Consider the following 13,791-nt stretch of genomic DNA (forward strand, 5'->3'; position numbering starts at 1 on the left):
GCATCGTCAGGTTCATCAGAGATCAGAAGAGATGCGATTGGCTGGATACTGCCGAGGCATTCACCATGGCGCAAAGCAGTAGGGGAGTTAAATGGGTTAGAGACCCATATCATGAAAAGGCCAGCAGAAATAGCGAGCACAGCGTAGGGCAATGGAAGGCACTTGCGGCCAGGAAAGTATGGGCTGGTGTGAAGAAAACGGTGTCCTCGCTACAAGAGGCACAAGCGACGCGAACAAGCACAGAAGAGCAGGGAGGCAGGTCGCTATGTTCGACAACGAGGGCTTTTGCACAGGAATTTGGTGAATCAGCGTCTGGAAAGGCATCGGGCAAAGTCGGGAACCCCACTTCAGCTCGAGCACAATCGATAATAGCAGCATGACGCGATAGGAAATCCCAGCCTAAAATTACAGCGTGTGAGCAACTTGGCAGCACGATGAACTCAATCGTATAAAGGCAATCATTGATAACTATTCGGGCGGTGCACGCTGCTAAAGGCTTGATATGCTGAGCGCTGGCCGTTCTCTACGAAAGTCCCGCAATTGGCATACTCACTTTCTTTAAAGAGCTACATATGTTTGGCGTCCATAACCGAAATCGCAGCACCAGTGTCAATTAGAGCAATGACAGCAACTCACTCGATGAAAACTTCAATAAGGTTTACCGGCGACAGATGAGGACTTGTGAAGTTCGACGGGTTCGCAGTTCTCGCCTCAGGAACTGCGGCCTGTAGTTTTCCTTAAGTGAAGCGTTCTGTCGACGTAGCATCGGAGAGATAGACCGGCGTCGCGGCGACGGTGGACGGCGGTCGGACATGGCTGAACTGTCTGGGGAGAAATGACGGCTGGCTGGAGGCTCAGTAGGCGCGGAATACTGAGGCGTCGAAGACCAGTACTCAGGGCCATGAGTAAGTGGTGCCGAAACTGGGAGACGGTTTCGGCAATAACGAGAAATATGTCCAGCCAGCCTCAAGTGTAACAAATTGGCCGGTTATCTGGCGTGCGCCAGGGATTGCGTGGTCTTCGAGCCGGTCGAGAAAACTGCGCAGGTTCTCGGGCAGGACTAGGAGGCGGCTGAACGTAGGCAGGTAGCGGCGGAGCATACGTAGGTGGTGATCGGGCAGCAACAGCCGCATATGTCAATGCGGCTGCGACAGCCATGTATTGAGGGGCTGGAGGAAGGGATTTAGCTACCTGTTCTTGAATGATCTGTCGAAAACTGCGAGCGAGGTGTGCGGAAGGCCCTTTATGGCGGGACATAAGAGAGAGCTGTCGAGCAACTTCTTCCCGAATGAAGTTCTTGATTTGTGGCAGAAGCGCAGAATTTTCAGCTGCATCTGTCAGGCCTGCAAGCGACTCAGAGTGCATGGTGTTCGCGCGAGTTATGACCGTTTGTTTGCGCAGTTCATCATAACTTTGACACAGTGTGACCACTTCAGCAGCGGTGCGGATATCTCGCGCAGTCAGCATCTGAAAGGCGTCGTCATGTATGCCTTGCAGAATGTGCTTGATTTTGTCGACCTCTGACATCTGAGCGTTCACGCGCTTGCACAAGTCGACGACGTCCTGGATATAACTCGTGAAATTCTCGCCAACCTGCTGAGACCGCGCGAGCAAGCGCTGTTCAGCGTGGAGTTTCCTCACAGCCGGACGGCCGAAAACTTCCGAGAAGCTAGCTTTGGACATGGACCATGATGGAATGTCCGCTTCTAAGTCCCGAAACCACAGATTGGCTACGCCGGTGAAATAGAAAATCACGTTGCTTAATTTCGTTTCTGAAGTATCACGTGATCGCATTGTGCGCGATTGGTATGTAGTGTCACGTGATGCTGTGACGTGTGTGAATGGCAACGCCGTGAGGGGGAGCGTGGACTTGTTAAGAAGTCAGCGCGCAGATCGCTCGTGCGGGTCTCTTAATCGGTACGGCCCAGCATGCCGAATAAACATGTTGCTTAGTCGCTCTGCCTCTGCTTCGCTCGCCGCGGCTACAACATAATTGGCGACGAGGATGGGATCCCGCTGGACTACGTAAAACGCATCGCGGCGTTCGTGATCCCGCTGGACTAGGTAAAACGCATCGCGGCGTTAGTGATCCCGCTGGACTAGGTAAAACGCATCGCGGCGTTCGTGATCCCGCTGGACTACGTAAAACGCATCGCGGCGTTCGTGATCCCGCTAGACTACGTAAAACGCATCGTGGCGTTCGTGATCCTGCTGTACTGCGTGAAACTCATCGCGGCGGGCGTTGAAGCACCGGCGTTCGTGGAGAGCGTTTGGGCGAGGCACAGGGATGGCAACGCTTGGAAGTTTCGACCAGTTCGTCGAGGACGGAGACGAGGATTTTGGGTCCTACGTGGAAAGGTTCGAGCACTTCCTGAAGGCCTCCCAGGTGAGCGACGACCTCAAGGTCTCGATGTTTATTACGGCAATAGGCAAGAGGGCTTACAAGACGCTGAAGACTTTGCTAGAGCCTAAAACGCCAGAGGACAAGACTTATGCGGAACTCGTAGAAGTGCTGGGAAGTCATTTCACCCCAAAGCCCATGGTCATCGCAGAACGATTCAAGTTTAATCGGCGGTACCAGCATCAGGGAGAGTCCATAGCAGCATATGCAGTGGAGTTGAGGCGTTTGGCAGCTTCATGCGAATTCGGGGAATTCCTCGATGAGGCTCTTCGAGACCGCTTTGTAGTGGGCCTCTGCGACAGCGCAACGCAAGCAGAGTTGCTGAAGAGAAGCAAGTTGACGTTTTCGGACGCCTGCGACGTTGCGAAAAGCATCGAGCTAGCGCGGAAGGAAAGTCGGGAATTTCAACCGACCGGGACGCAAAGTACAGTCGACGCCGTACGTCATAAGCCAGGCGGTGGGAAACGCCAGCAGCAGCGTTCAACCGGGGCAGGACTAGCAAGGGACCGAGTGTCTGAATCGCCGGTCTGTTTTCGTTGTGGCTCAGCGCACGAAGCATCGAACTGAAAATTTCGCAAGTATCGTTGTCGTGCATGCAAGCGTTACGGACACTTGGCGAAAATGTGCAAGTTCAAGTACACGCGCTTGCCCTATGGCATCACAAGTGCACCTGCTATTTTTCAGTCTGTCATGGATGATGTGTTAAAAGGGCTTGAGCGGGTAAGCTGCTACTTGGATGATGTGCTTATCGCAGGTTCAACATTTGACGAATGTTTTCATCGAGTGGAAAGGGTGTTGGCACGTTTTCTAGAAAGAGGCATGCGATTGAAAAAGGAAAAGTGTAAATTCTTTCAGACATCTGTCTCTTACCTAGGCCACATTCTGGACGACAAGGGCGTTCGGCCATCAGATGAAAAAGTGAAAGCGATAAAAGAGGCACCAAGTCCAAAAGATGCGGCACAGTTGCGAGCTTACCTGGGCTTGATTAACTTCTACGGGAAGTTTGTACCGAACATGTCAGCTAAGCTTAAGCCTCTGTATAATGCTCTAAAAAAAGAAAAGGGATTTCAGTGGTCACAGGAAGCTGAGCAAGCGTTTCAAGAAAGTAAGAGCTGGTTGACACAAAGCAATGTGCTGACATACTACGACCAGAAAAAGCCGATAGGACTAGTGTGCGACGCTTCGGCTTACGGCGTAGGAGCCATTCTTTTTCATAAGATTGGAAGCGACGAAAGGCCAATTGCCTATGCTTCCAGAACGTTAAGTAAAGCAGAGCAGGGGTATGCCCACATCGAAAAAGAAGCCTTGGCTGTTGTTTTTGGGCTGAAAAAGTTCCACAAATATCTGTTCGGGCATCGCTTTGAGATTTACTCCGACCATCAGCCATTGGTAGGCTTGCTCGCTAATGGTAAGCCCGTACCAGTGATGACAGCAGCCCGCATGCAGCGCTGGACTTTACTGTTTGCAGCGTACGATTATCGTTGGGTTTACCGCAAAGGTCGAGAGGTTGGAAATGCTGACGGTTTTTCAAGGTTACCACTTGCAAATCGCAATGATGTCTCGGATTATGCACATTTCTTTTCAGTTGTTGATGAAGTGCCATTGTCTGCTGTTGAAATTCAGAAGTGCACTCGAACTGACAGAGTATTGTCGAAAGTGCTGTGTTATACTATGCGTGGTTGGCCGCCGCATGTTAAAGATGATGAGTTAATGCCTTATTTAATTCGTCGACATGAGCTATCTGTAGATCAGCAGTGTGTTACATGGGGAAATCGAGTGATTACACCTCGTGGGTTGCGCAAACAGGTGTTGCATCTTTTGCACGAAGGACACCCTTGGATGACGCGCATGAAAATGCTCGCCCGTAGCTTTGTGTGGTGGCCTCAGCTCACGGAGGACATTGAGGAGATTGTGAAAAGCTGTGACACGTGTCAGTTAACACAAAATGCTCCGCCACGTATTCCACTGATAACTTCGGGGTTGGCCAACTCGCAGATGGCAAAGAATCCATCTGGACTTTGCTTTTACCCATAACCAGTGGCTCCTAGTCCTAGTGGATGTGCATTCCAAGTGGACAGAAGTGTTCATCATGCCATCCACCTCTACCGAGAAGACCATTGAAAAGCTGCGGAGTGTCTTTGCGTCCTACGGCCTGCCAGAAGAAGTAGTTACGGACAATGGTCCACAGTTCTGTGCCAAGAATTTCGCAGACTTTCTCCGCAGGAATGGGGTGCGGCATACCAGGACGCCACCGTACCACCCCGCATCAAATGGAAGCGCAGAGCGGTACGTACAGACCATTAAGCGGGACCTTTTGCGACAGGTTCTCGACGAGAGAAGAACAGGGATCAAGAAAACCTCGCAACAACGGGTTGACCAATTTCTGTTCACGTACCGAAACACACCAACCGCAACCACGGGGCTGACACCCGCGGAATTGTTTGTCATGGAAGCCGCGCACACGCCTGACCTTTCTCCAACCGAACTTGGCAAAACGTATGGACGACAGGTTCTACCAGACGAAAGAGAAGGCTAACGAGAGAGGGCGGTCATGGAGATCATTTGAGGAAGGCGACCATGTGCTCGTCCAAGGACTACGTCCTGGGGAATCGAAGTGGTTGCGAGGCGTTATAGAACAGCGGTGCAGTGCATCCACCTACAATGTTAGAATAGGGCAGGAACAGAGGTTTGTGCATGCTGACAACCTACGTCCGTGTTCGTTTCAAACTGTTGAATCCGGGCCAACTGTGTATCCTTCTGTGCCTAGTTCAATGCCTGATTCTGTAACGGAAGAGTCGTCTACTAAGACCCCTTCCTTAGATACGTCTGAGCCACAGGATTCCTCAGCACCGCAGCCTGCCCAAGCGTCTACGTTGCGGGGACAGAACGCCAGTTCGCCTGCAAGGTCCACGCTGCCTGCACCACCGCTCCGGGAGCATGCGCCACCTCCCGACACGCCACCTCTTCGGCGCAGTGCTCGTTCTCGGAAGCCTCCTGATCGTTATACCCCATAGAGCTGGTGTAAAACAGTTAGGGGAAAAGGGAATGAAGTATCATGTGATCGCATTGTGCGCGATTGGTATGTAGTGTCACGTGATGCTGTGACGTGTGTGAATGGCAACGCCGTGAGGGGGAGCGTGGACTTGTTAAGAAGTCAGCGCGCAGATCGCTCGTGCGGGTCTCTTAATCGGTACGGCCCAGCATGCTGAATAAACATGTTGCTTAGTCGCTCTGCCTCTGCTTCGCTCGCCGCGGCTACAACAGTTTCCTCGTCCCATTTGTTGTAAGCGCTCACTCTTTCATGGGATGCGAGCCAGTCCTCGACGTCATGGCCGTGAGTGCCGCTGCAGATGGCGGGTCTCGCTGGCGGAGGGAGCCGGAACAGATGATGGCCGAGCCAACTTGTACGGCTTGGTGGTTAAAGTCTTCAGACATCGCAGGAGGTGGTAATGTGCGGCTGTGGAGTTCAAGGCGAGAGGATAGATCTTAACCGGCAGCTCCACCAAATGTAAGATGGGGGTTTATTGAGCAGATCAGCAGGACTCGATCAGCAGGACTGGGCAGGTCAGCGGCGAACACAGCGACAGCGAACACAGTCAGGTGCAACACGCGCAGCGATCACGATGCCACTGCCTAGAATGTTTCTCGTGAACTACTTCCTCTTCACAATAATTTTGCCTCTGCATAGGGATCATAATTTAGGGGTAATGGCATCGATCCTACTTGCAGCTAAAAGTAGCAGAGGGACGCAGAAACCAAGGGAAGGGAGAAAATTTAGAATTTTCGCACAGATAATGTCCGCGCAGCTGAGCCGTGGTATAAGACACGGCAAATAAGAAATGCTGGAGATGCTTTTGTCTCTCAACATTCATAGTCGGGCTGTTGCTGATAGTGATGAGGCGAATAAAAGGATGTTTGTCATATATTTTTACTAGCGAAAGTACTGCTTAGTCCTCAAATAACTTCGCATTCTGCTTGTCGCTAACCGCGCACTTCTCATTTAGGCGATTACACAGTTTACGTGATATCCACAATTAGCGTAATGGATCATTTTTTTTTTTCAAGATTGTCTTAGGCTTTAGATTGGAAACGATGCTTGATTTCTGATGCCACGCAGTAGCCACCCACCCGTTTTTGTAGTCTCGAGTGCGGTATTCTTGATATCTGCACGCAGAGCGACAGGAATAGCTCAAGGCTGACACTAGTCTTGTATACACTGTTCCCCGGACGCAACAAGGAAAAATAATGTGCTACGCTGAGTGTTTCTGTGGCTGGTCGTGAAAGATATCGTTAGAAAGAGAGGTCGCGGAGCAACTAATTGGTACAAAAATAGCCTCGTCTTTGCTATTGTTACGTTTCACATGTAAGCATATTTTCTTCTTATTAGTAGACGTAATTGGTTCTTACTTTTTCGAGGAGGAATTTGAGTATATAAACTCGGGCAACGCCTAGACTTATATTCCCCACCGTTGAACAGCACGAGCCGCAACTCTGCGCGAATCGTTGTTAAAGAAGGTAAGCGAGATGCCTTTTATGTTGCCTTAGCGCCACTTATGTGCTCTCTGATCTTTGAAATATTACTTGGCCTATTTTGATTACAATGTTAGCGCTTGAAAATTGCCTTGGGCATATGCGCAAATAAATCCTTATCTGTTGCAGCTACAGTTAGTCTCCATAGTTTTTACCCTTTTTCCCTTCAACTACCATTAAATAGTAAACCTCTCATAATGAGCATTTAGGCCAAAATCATATCATTAAATTAAAGGCAGGCTTCCACTGGGGACCCTGTCTTGAATCTACTAGTCGGTCTTCCAATTGGTAGTGTTGTCGGTTTGAAACTCTGGAAACACTTTGTGCTCATACACATACACTTTTTCTTTAGTTTCGTTACCAAATTATTCATGCATCATGTTGGCACCCAGCAGAGGTTTGCTCATTATGCAACTTTAACATTACTGCTTTGTTGTTTAAATGCTGTGTTTCTATTCTGCATTTCACATGTACATGCTCAAATAGAGATTTAGAACTTAAAGATTTGCTTATTTACAGCCAGAAACTTTATAGTTCAAGTACTGTTCAAGGACGCTTTATATTGTACATTTAATAGAATACAGAGGATTGGGAAATAAGGATTGTTGTCAGCAATGCCAACAAAAGTACCCAAAGTAAACATCTTCAAGAAGAGTTTTGCGTAGGATCTCAACAGAGGAGCGAGTGAAGATACTGTTGACTCGCGATGCAACTTAGCAGCCACGATGTTGTCTCTCTTTGCGGCGCAGGACATAAGAAAGCACAGCAGGCTACAAAGTCTGACGGCTCGAAGAAGTGTCTTAAGAGATTAAAGCAGAGCACAGGGTGGTTCAAAAGGGATGAAGCAGTTCAAATTTCCGGAATATAAAAATGCGCCCCCGTCATAGGTTTGCGGTCGAATGGCTTTGCTTACCGGAGTTTGCAGTAACACGGACGAAACGAGAAGACCGCAAACACAAGCTTGGTCTTTCGTCCCAGTACCGTCTTTATTAATACTGCGCTGCTGTCTGAAGCATACAAAACAACTACCGAGTTACTGTGATTTCATAATGGTTTCGCGTCTTATTCTGGAAGCGCGTGCCGTTTTATATCCTCAACAATCATATTCTGCCCAAAGAAGAATTACCTAGTGTCCCAATGTTCGTTAAATTTAGAATGCGAAATTTCTTTCTTAGTTCCTAATAAACGTGGTAGAAATATCTCTCGCGCAGTATACTTTTTACTGGGTATAATTAGCGATTGGAGCATATAGAGGTGAAATATGAAAAGTGCGTGAAGTAAAAACACTGTTCAGTACTTGAGCTTTCCGATAGAGTAAGAAGGAATTATAGCACAAGCAAGATACTTGTTGTTGATAACGGCTATTTAATTATAGAACATGGCCCTAAGCACGTACTACATGAAAATGTAGAATGTTTTTATTTAAGAATATCTCAACATTTTCGCTCACTATATTAGAGCTGTCCTAAGCATGGCATAAATTGAGCAAATGGGACCAGTCTCCATTCCTACCCCTCAAACTTCGTTATCTTTCGTACTGCCGCCTTATTCATCTTGTTCTATCCTGGATACCCCAGTTGATCCCTCAGAGAGACAGTGAGGCGAGATGACTATTCACTCATGCTTAAGCGAGAAAATGCGGATATCTGTATTTAAGCTCCTAGCCGATATCTTTATGAAGCCGTTCTAAACAAACAGCTATTCTAATCAGAACTACAAGAGGCACTTCAAAATATGTTCTAGTGGTGCAAATTTGAAGGAGCGTCTCAAACATTCCCCAGGTATATCAAATTGCCACGCTCTGAGTGATACGTTCTTGTCCATCTCTATTATACGTAAACTGTTCTTGTCAGGATGGAATTACTTAATCCCCATTTTTTTTCACCGTATTTCGCAGCTACGCTTCGACACACCGAAAATCAAGTCCAGAGCTTAATTCAATTATGGTGGACAAGTCAGCCCTGGTGTTGCTTCTTGTTGCCACGTTCGGCTTCGTCAGCAGCAGTATGGTTGGATTGATGAGAAGTGAGTTCAATATACGAGAGGATGGTGAACGCCTTTGAGGCAGTATATCTCTCGAAGGGAAAGGAAGTTTTAGAAAGGCTCGAAGATCTACCTGAGTGAAATCTAGTGAGAGATATTGGGAGCAGCAAACTGAAGTAAATGCCACTACGTTGATCCAGACTTCCCCTTATAAAACATAAGCAAAATGCGCGGCCGATAAAGCGTAACCATCGTGGTAATAGTTTAGCATTACATTAAGGAACCTCGACTTCGTTACTCTCCTGTTGCTCTCATCAATGTTTCATCAAACGCTAAATCTTGAACTCCTGGCCGTTAGAGAATCTTGACAGAATGCTCAGAAAAACGAGGCAACCATCCACATCTCCGGAGAAAAGGGAGGGCTCGATAAAATATATTTTGCCAATTTGTTCTTTTCATTCGATACAGAAATGAATAGCGGTATACGCTTTAAGTTTCTTCTCGAAGCCCCCATCTAAATTTTAGTGTGAAGAGTGATGTTGTGCGTTTAATGTCATACCATCGAATATGCACGCTAGGCGTGCCTTACTTCGCAGGGGTTCAAACAATAGGAAAAATTTGAATGGAAGTAGTATGCATTGCAGGGAAACTAACAGTGATAGTTATTTTTTGTGCCTGCCAAGATGCGGGGATAAGAAACGAACCTCTCTACCAACGCTCAATAAATTTACTTTAGGTCTCAGGGTGTTTTGTCGCTTTGAAAAGTGAGGCTGGTAAGTTGAATCGCTGCGTGAAGGTTTTTTTCTCCATGTGCAGTGGGGCCTCCTGATGAGTGCACCTATCCGACAGAGCTAGGACCATGCAAGGCTTACATGCCGTGCTACTTCTACAACCTTCTCACGAATGAGTGCGAAATGTTCGTCTACGGAGGATGCCAAGGGAATGAAAACAACTTCGAGACTTACGCCGACTGCAGCGACCGCTGCAAAATGTCCTTAATCGTCTACTTAAAGGAAATTTAGCCACCACTCCCGATATGAAGAGATGACACCAAGAGCAAAAGTATTGAGATCTTTATTATTTGGAATATGATATTCACGCGTATATAGCTGACAATTCACCCAAGATAATAAAGAAATGCTATGTTAATAATTGCTCTTATTCTCTAGCCACACAAAGTATACAGTTAAAAATCAAGAAGTGAACTACTTTTACTCGCAAAAAGAGAGCATATGTCTTCCATCAAATGTGTTGTTGTAGTGGTTATTTATTGTATGTACAAAGGAAAGAAAAGATGTTTGCCAGCCCCGGTATCTGCTATCTGATATCTGAAGCACCTGAACTGGGGCGGCGGAAATAAAGGGATAGCGAGGAGAAGGTAGAGGAAATCAAAGAGGTGAGTGATAGGGAGAAAGAAAAGGGTAGGTAAAAATAAAAGAAATATATACACTATGGTACAGTATACAGTAGTTTGCTTGAGGCCCACCCGCAAATGTCTTAAGTCACTGAGCACTCGGCACCTTGGGCGGGCCTCCGCAATAGCTCTGCGTCCAGGCAACTGTTCACAACGCACGCACTGGCCAACTGTACAAAACACTGACGGCTGTCGTGGGCGATCGGCCGTTATTGTGGGAAATAGCACACGTGGAGCGTTCAGGCACAGCGTGCACTATCTGGCGAGGTGAAATAGGCGGGTAATCAAGCCCGCCTGTTCGATGTACTCACACAGGCTCACGTGAGCTCGCTCGCGGACGCGCGCACAGCCCGGCGGCCACAGGAGCACAGTTACGCTGTCCGAGATTACCCCTGCACTCTGTAAGCCGCCAGCAACTCACGTCGTGGTTCGGCTAGCGCGGTGCAGCGCAGTAGAAGATATTCGAGAGTTTCTACCGCGCCACAGCCGTCACACACGTCACTAGTGGCAAGTCCGTGGCGCATCCGTCGTCCCCAGGCCACACACATCCAATGCGTGCACGGAGGATCATTGCGCGTTGCAGCCGAGTCAGCGAGCGGCCGCTGACACTGTGAATGCGCTCACCTCTTGCGATGCGTGGGTCGGGGTGCTGCGTCCGGAGGTGATCGTCGATTACCGCACGCACATCCTCCAAAGCGAGTTGCTCGTCGCTAGGAGGGAGTTCCTGTGCTGTGGTCGCGAGCTCGTCGGCACGTTCGTTGCCCTCTATGCCGCAGTGCCCGGGGATCCACTGTGCCCGTATAGCGCAGCCACGCTCCGCCAAGCGCTTGAGACGCGCGCGAATCTGACACAGCAGCGGAGTTCCCCGGCCGGTGGTTCGAAGGCGGCTGAGGGCAGCGCGAGAGTCACATAGCACGGCACACCTGGGTGGCGGCGGAGTCAGTTCAAGCAGTAGATCCAGGCCTACCCTATTGCAAAAACCAGTGCCACTGGGTGCCAGCGCCCCAGCGCCATACCTGATTATGGTCCCAGTATGACGCTGGAAACTGGGCGCACTGGGACGCGGCATACTGGGACGCTCCTCACTGGCGGCACTGTTCGCCCGGAGAAAATAAAGGCGTGGGATAAAAATTAAAAAGTAAAAAAATAACGAAACAAGTTAGGTGCATAAAAAAACAAAAAAGTAAAAAAAGAAATACTAGCGTACCAAGCGCGCCTCGAACTAAATCCCTAGGTACACATCAACCACTAGCTCAGCACGCTAACCACTCGACCACGCTGAGAACTGAGCTTTCTTGAAACATTTCTGCACTTTATGTCATGAGCCGCATTTATAAGTTTGGGACTTCATGTTTCGCTGTTTACAGCCCATTGCTACCGCTCTAACAATTGCGACTTCTTGATCATTTTAGCTTGCTGTCTGCTCTCACGACTTGCAACTAATGTTCTGGGTGCCTATGCGCGCTATTTTGTGCGCTGGAATCATTTTAACATACGGAGTTTGACATCGCTGCAAATTTACCAACGCCGGCTCTTGGGTGGTGCTCTGCTACCGTGGGCGTAATTTTCGCTGAGCACGGAGCTTTAGTAGAAGCCTTCAAAGAAAAAAGTGCGACCAAGCTTCAATACCGGCAAGCGCCGCAGCGATGACCCTAATTGCGTGTAACTAAACCTTATTTGTATGTAAACATTGTGGGAAGCGTTGCGATGACCGAGGGCTCGGCTGCTTGATACGCAGAGTAAGAAGGAGCGCAGAAGCTTGAGAAACACGCCAAATATTATGTATTACAAGCGCTGTATGTTGCTTTTTCTCTCATGGGCCCATCGCTCGGTAAACTACTCTCTTCCTGGTTTAGTTTTTCTGTCTGCTGTTTATACTAGCTGGGCCGTGGTGCAGGCTACGCTCGCCTGCGATTGAGCCCGCATTGAACATTTAGGCAGTAATCATTGTGTTAGAGTGCCCTTAAGGTCAGCTGTGAAGTTGGTTATGCATGGTAGCCCACATTATTCAATTCCAGCTTTAGTTGTGCGTTAATCGTCCGTGTGTCATGAGATCGAGTCGCGGCGGTCGTTGTCTCTCTCGAAACGTTCGAAACGACCTATCGAAACATGAAAACTCTAGAAAAAAGATACTGCCTTTGTTTTCTTACAAGTGCGCAACGACTTCGCAGCAAAAAGCGCTTGCTTGAACCATATTTTTTATATGCCCCCTGATGGTCGATTGAAAGTACGCTGTTGCCCTGTTGGCCCCTGAGGGATGCTACTCCGGCTGACACCGCAGGCCGCACCGGCTATACTGGGGTAACTGGGGCACTGGAACCAGTGCGGCCCCAGCGCACATACAGCGCTTCTCCCAGTGCATCGCGGATGCCAGCGACACACCCAGCGTCAAAATTCTAATCCCAGCGTTTTTCTCCCATCGTACCAGTGCAGCCAGTGCCTTCCTGTTACTGCTCCATCCAGTGAATATCGCAGACCTCAAGCGTGCCCAGCAGATAAATAAATAGATCCAGTGCAAAACCAGCGCGAAATTCTTACTGGTTTCGCACTGGAGACGCTGGTTTTTGCGATAGGGTAGGCGTTGGCCCAGCAGCTCCGCCGTGGTGGAAGAACCCAGGTATGACAGGTGAAGCTGTCTGTGCAGTTGCAGGGCGGGGAAGGTAGCCGCCGCTGCTAGCGAGCAACTGTCTCTGGCCACGGAGCCGTCGGTGTAAACGAGGAGGTGGTGTTGGAGTTCCTCGTAGATGACGGCTCTGGTCAGCTGCTGCACTGCATAGGGCGGTGTGGTGCGTTTCCCCGCGATTCCGACAATCTCTCGCTGAACCTCCGTAGCAGCGGGCCAGGGCGAGAAGAGGTCATAGGGGGGCGTTGCATTGGTGAACTGCTCGTACTCGAGCAGCGCCGCTCCCACGCTCGAGTGGCGATGATGTCGCAACCGATGTAATAGCGGGCCGCCGTCCTTTGCGCGCTGTAGGCGATCGATGTGTCGGGGCGCCCGCCGCGTGGCCTGAAGTTGTGAAGGCCACGCACCTGCCTCGGCCAAAGTAGCTGAGCATTGAGAGTTCTGAGGAAGGCCGAAGCAAACGCGGAGTGCCTTGCAATGCTCGACCTCTAGCTTCTTCCAGCATGGTTTGCTCAATGTGACGAGCGGTAGCGCGTAGAGTATTGCCCCCAGAGCCGCGGAGTTGTACAGCTGTAACGCTGCTTGCTGGGAGATGCCCTGGCCTCGAGCAGTGAGCCTGTGTACGGCGGCGGTGGTTCTCGTCATCTGCAGGCAGGCCTTGATCGCCGCGGGTCGGAAGGAAAGGCGCTGGTATATGTCCAACCCCAGGTACCGCACCGAACGTCGCCACGGCAAGAGGGTCCCGTCCAGTGTGAGCGGCGGTGGTCGTTTGCGCGAGCTCGGAACACAGGCCATTGCGACGGATTTGTCCGCGCTGAGCGAGGGACCTAGGCCGTGCAA

General features: G+C 49.6%; 1 pseudogene; it reads left to right on the forward strand.

The window, feature by feature from the left end:
- The first annotated feature begins 2,254 nt into the window (after positions 1–2,254).
- LOC146177024 (uncharacterized) lies at positions 2,255–9,936 on the forward strand (annotated as a pseudogene).
- Positions 9,937–13,791: the final 3,855 nt, after the last annotated feature.

The sequence above is a fragment of the Amblyomma maculatum genome, chromosome 10 (genome assembly GCF_055883805.1).
Source record: "Amblyomma maculatum isolate TAMU_Amacu chromosome 10, ASM5588380v1, whole genome shotgun sequence".
Lineage (NCBI taxonomy): Eukaryota > Metazoa > Arthropoda > Arachnida > Ixodida > Ixodidae > Amblyomma > Amblyomma maculatum.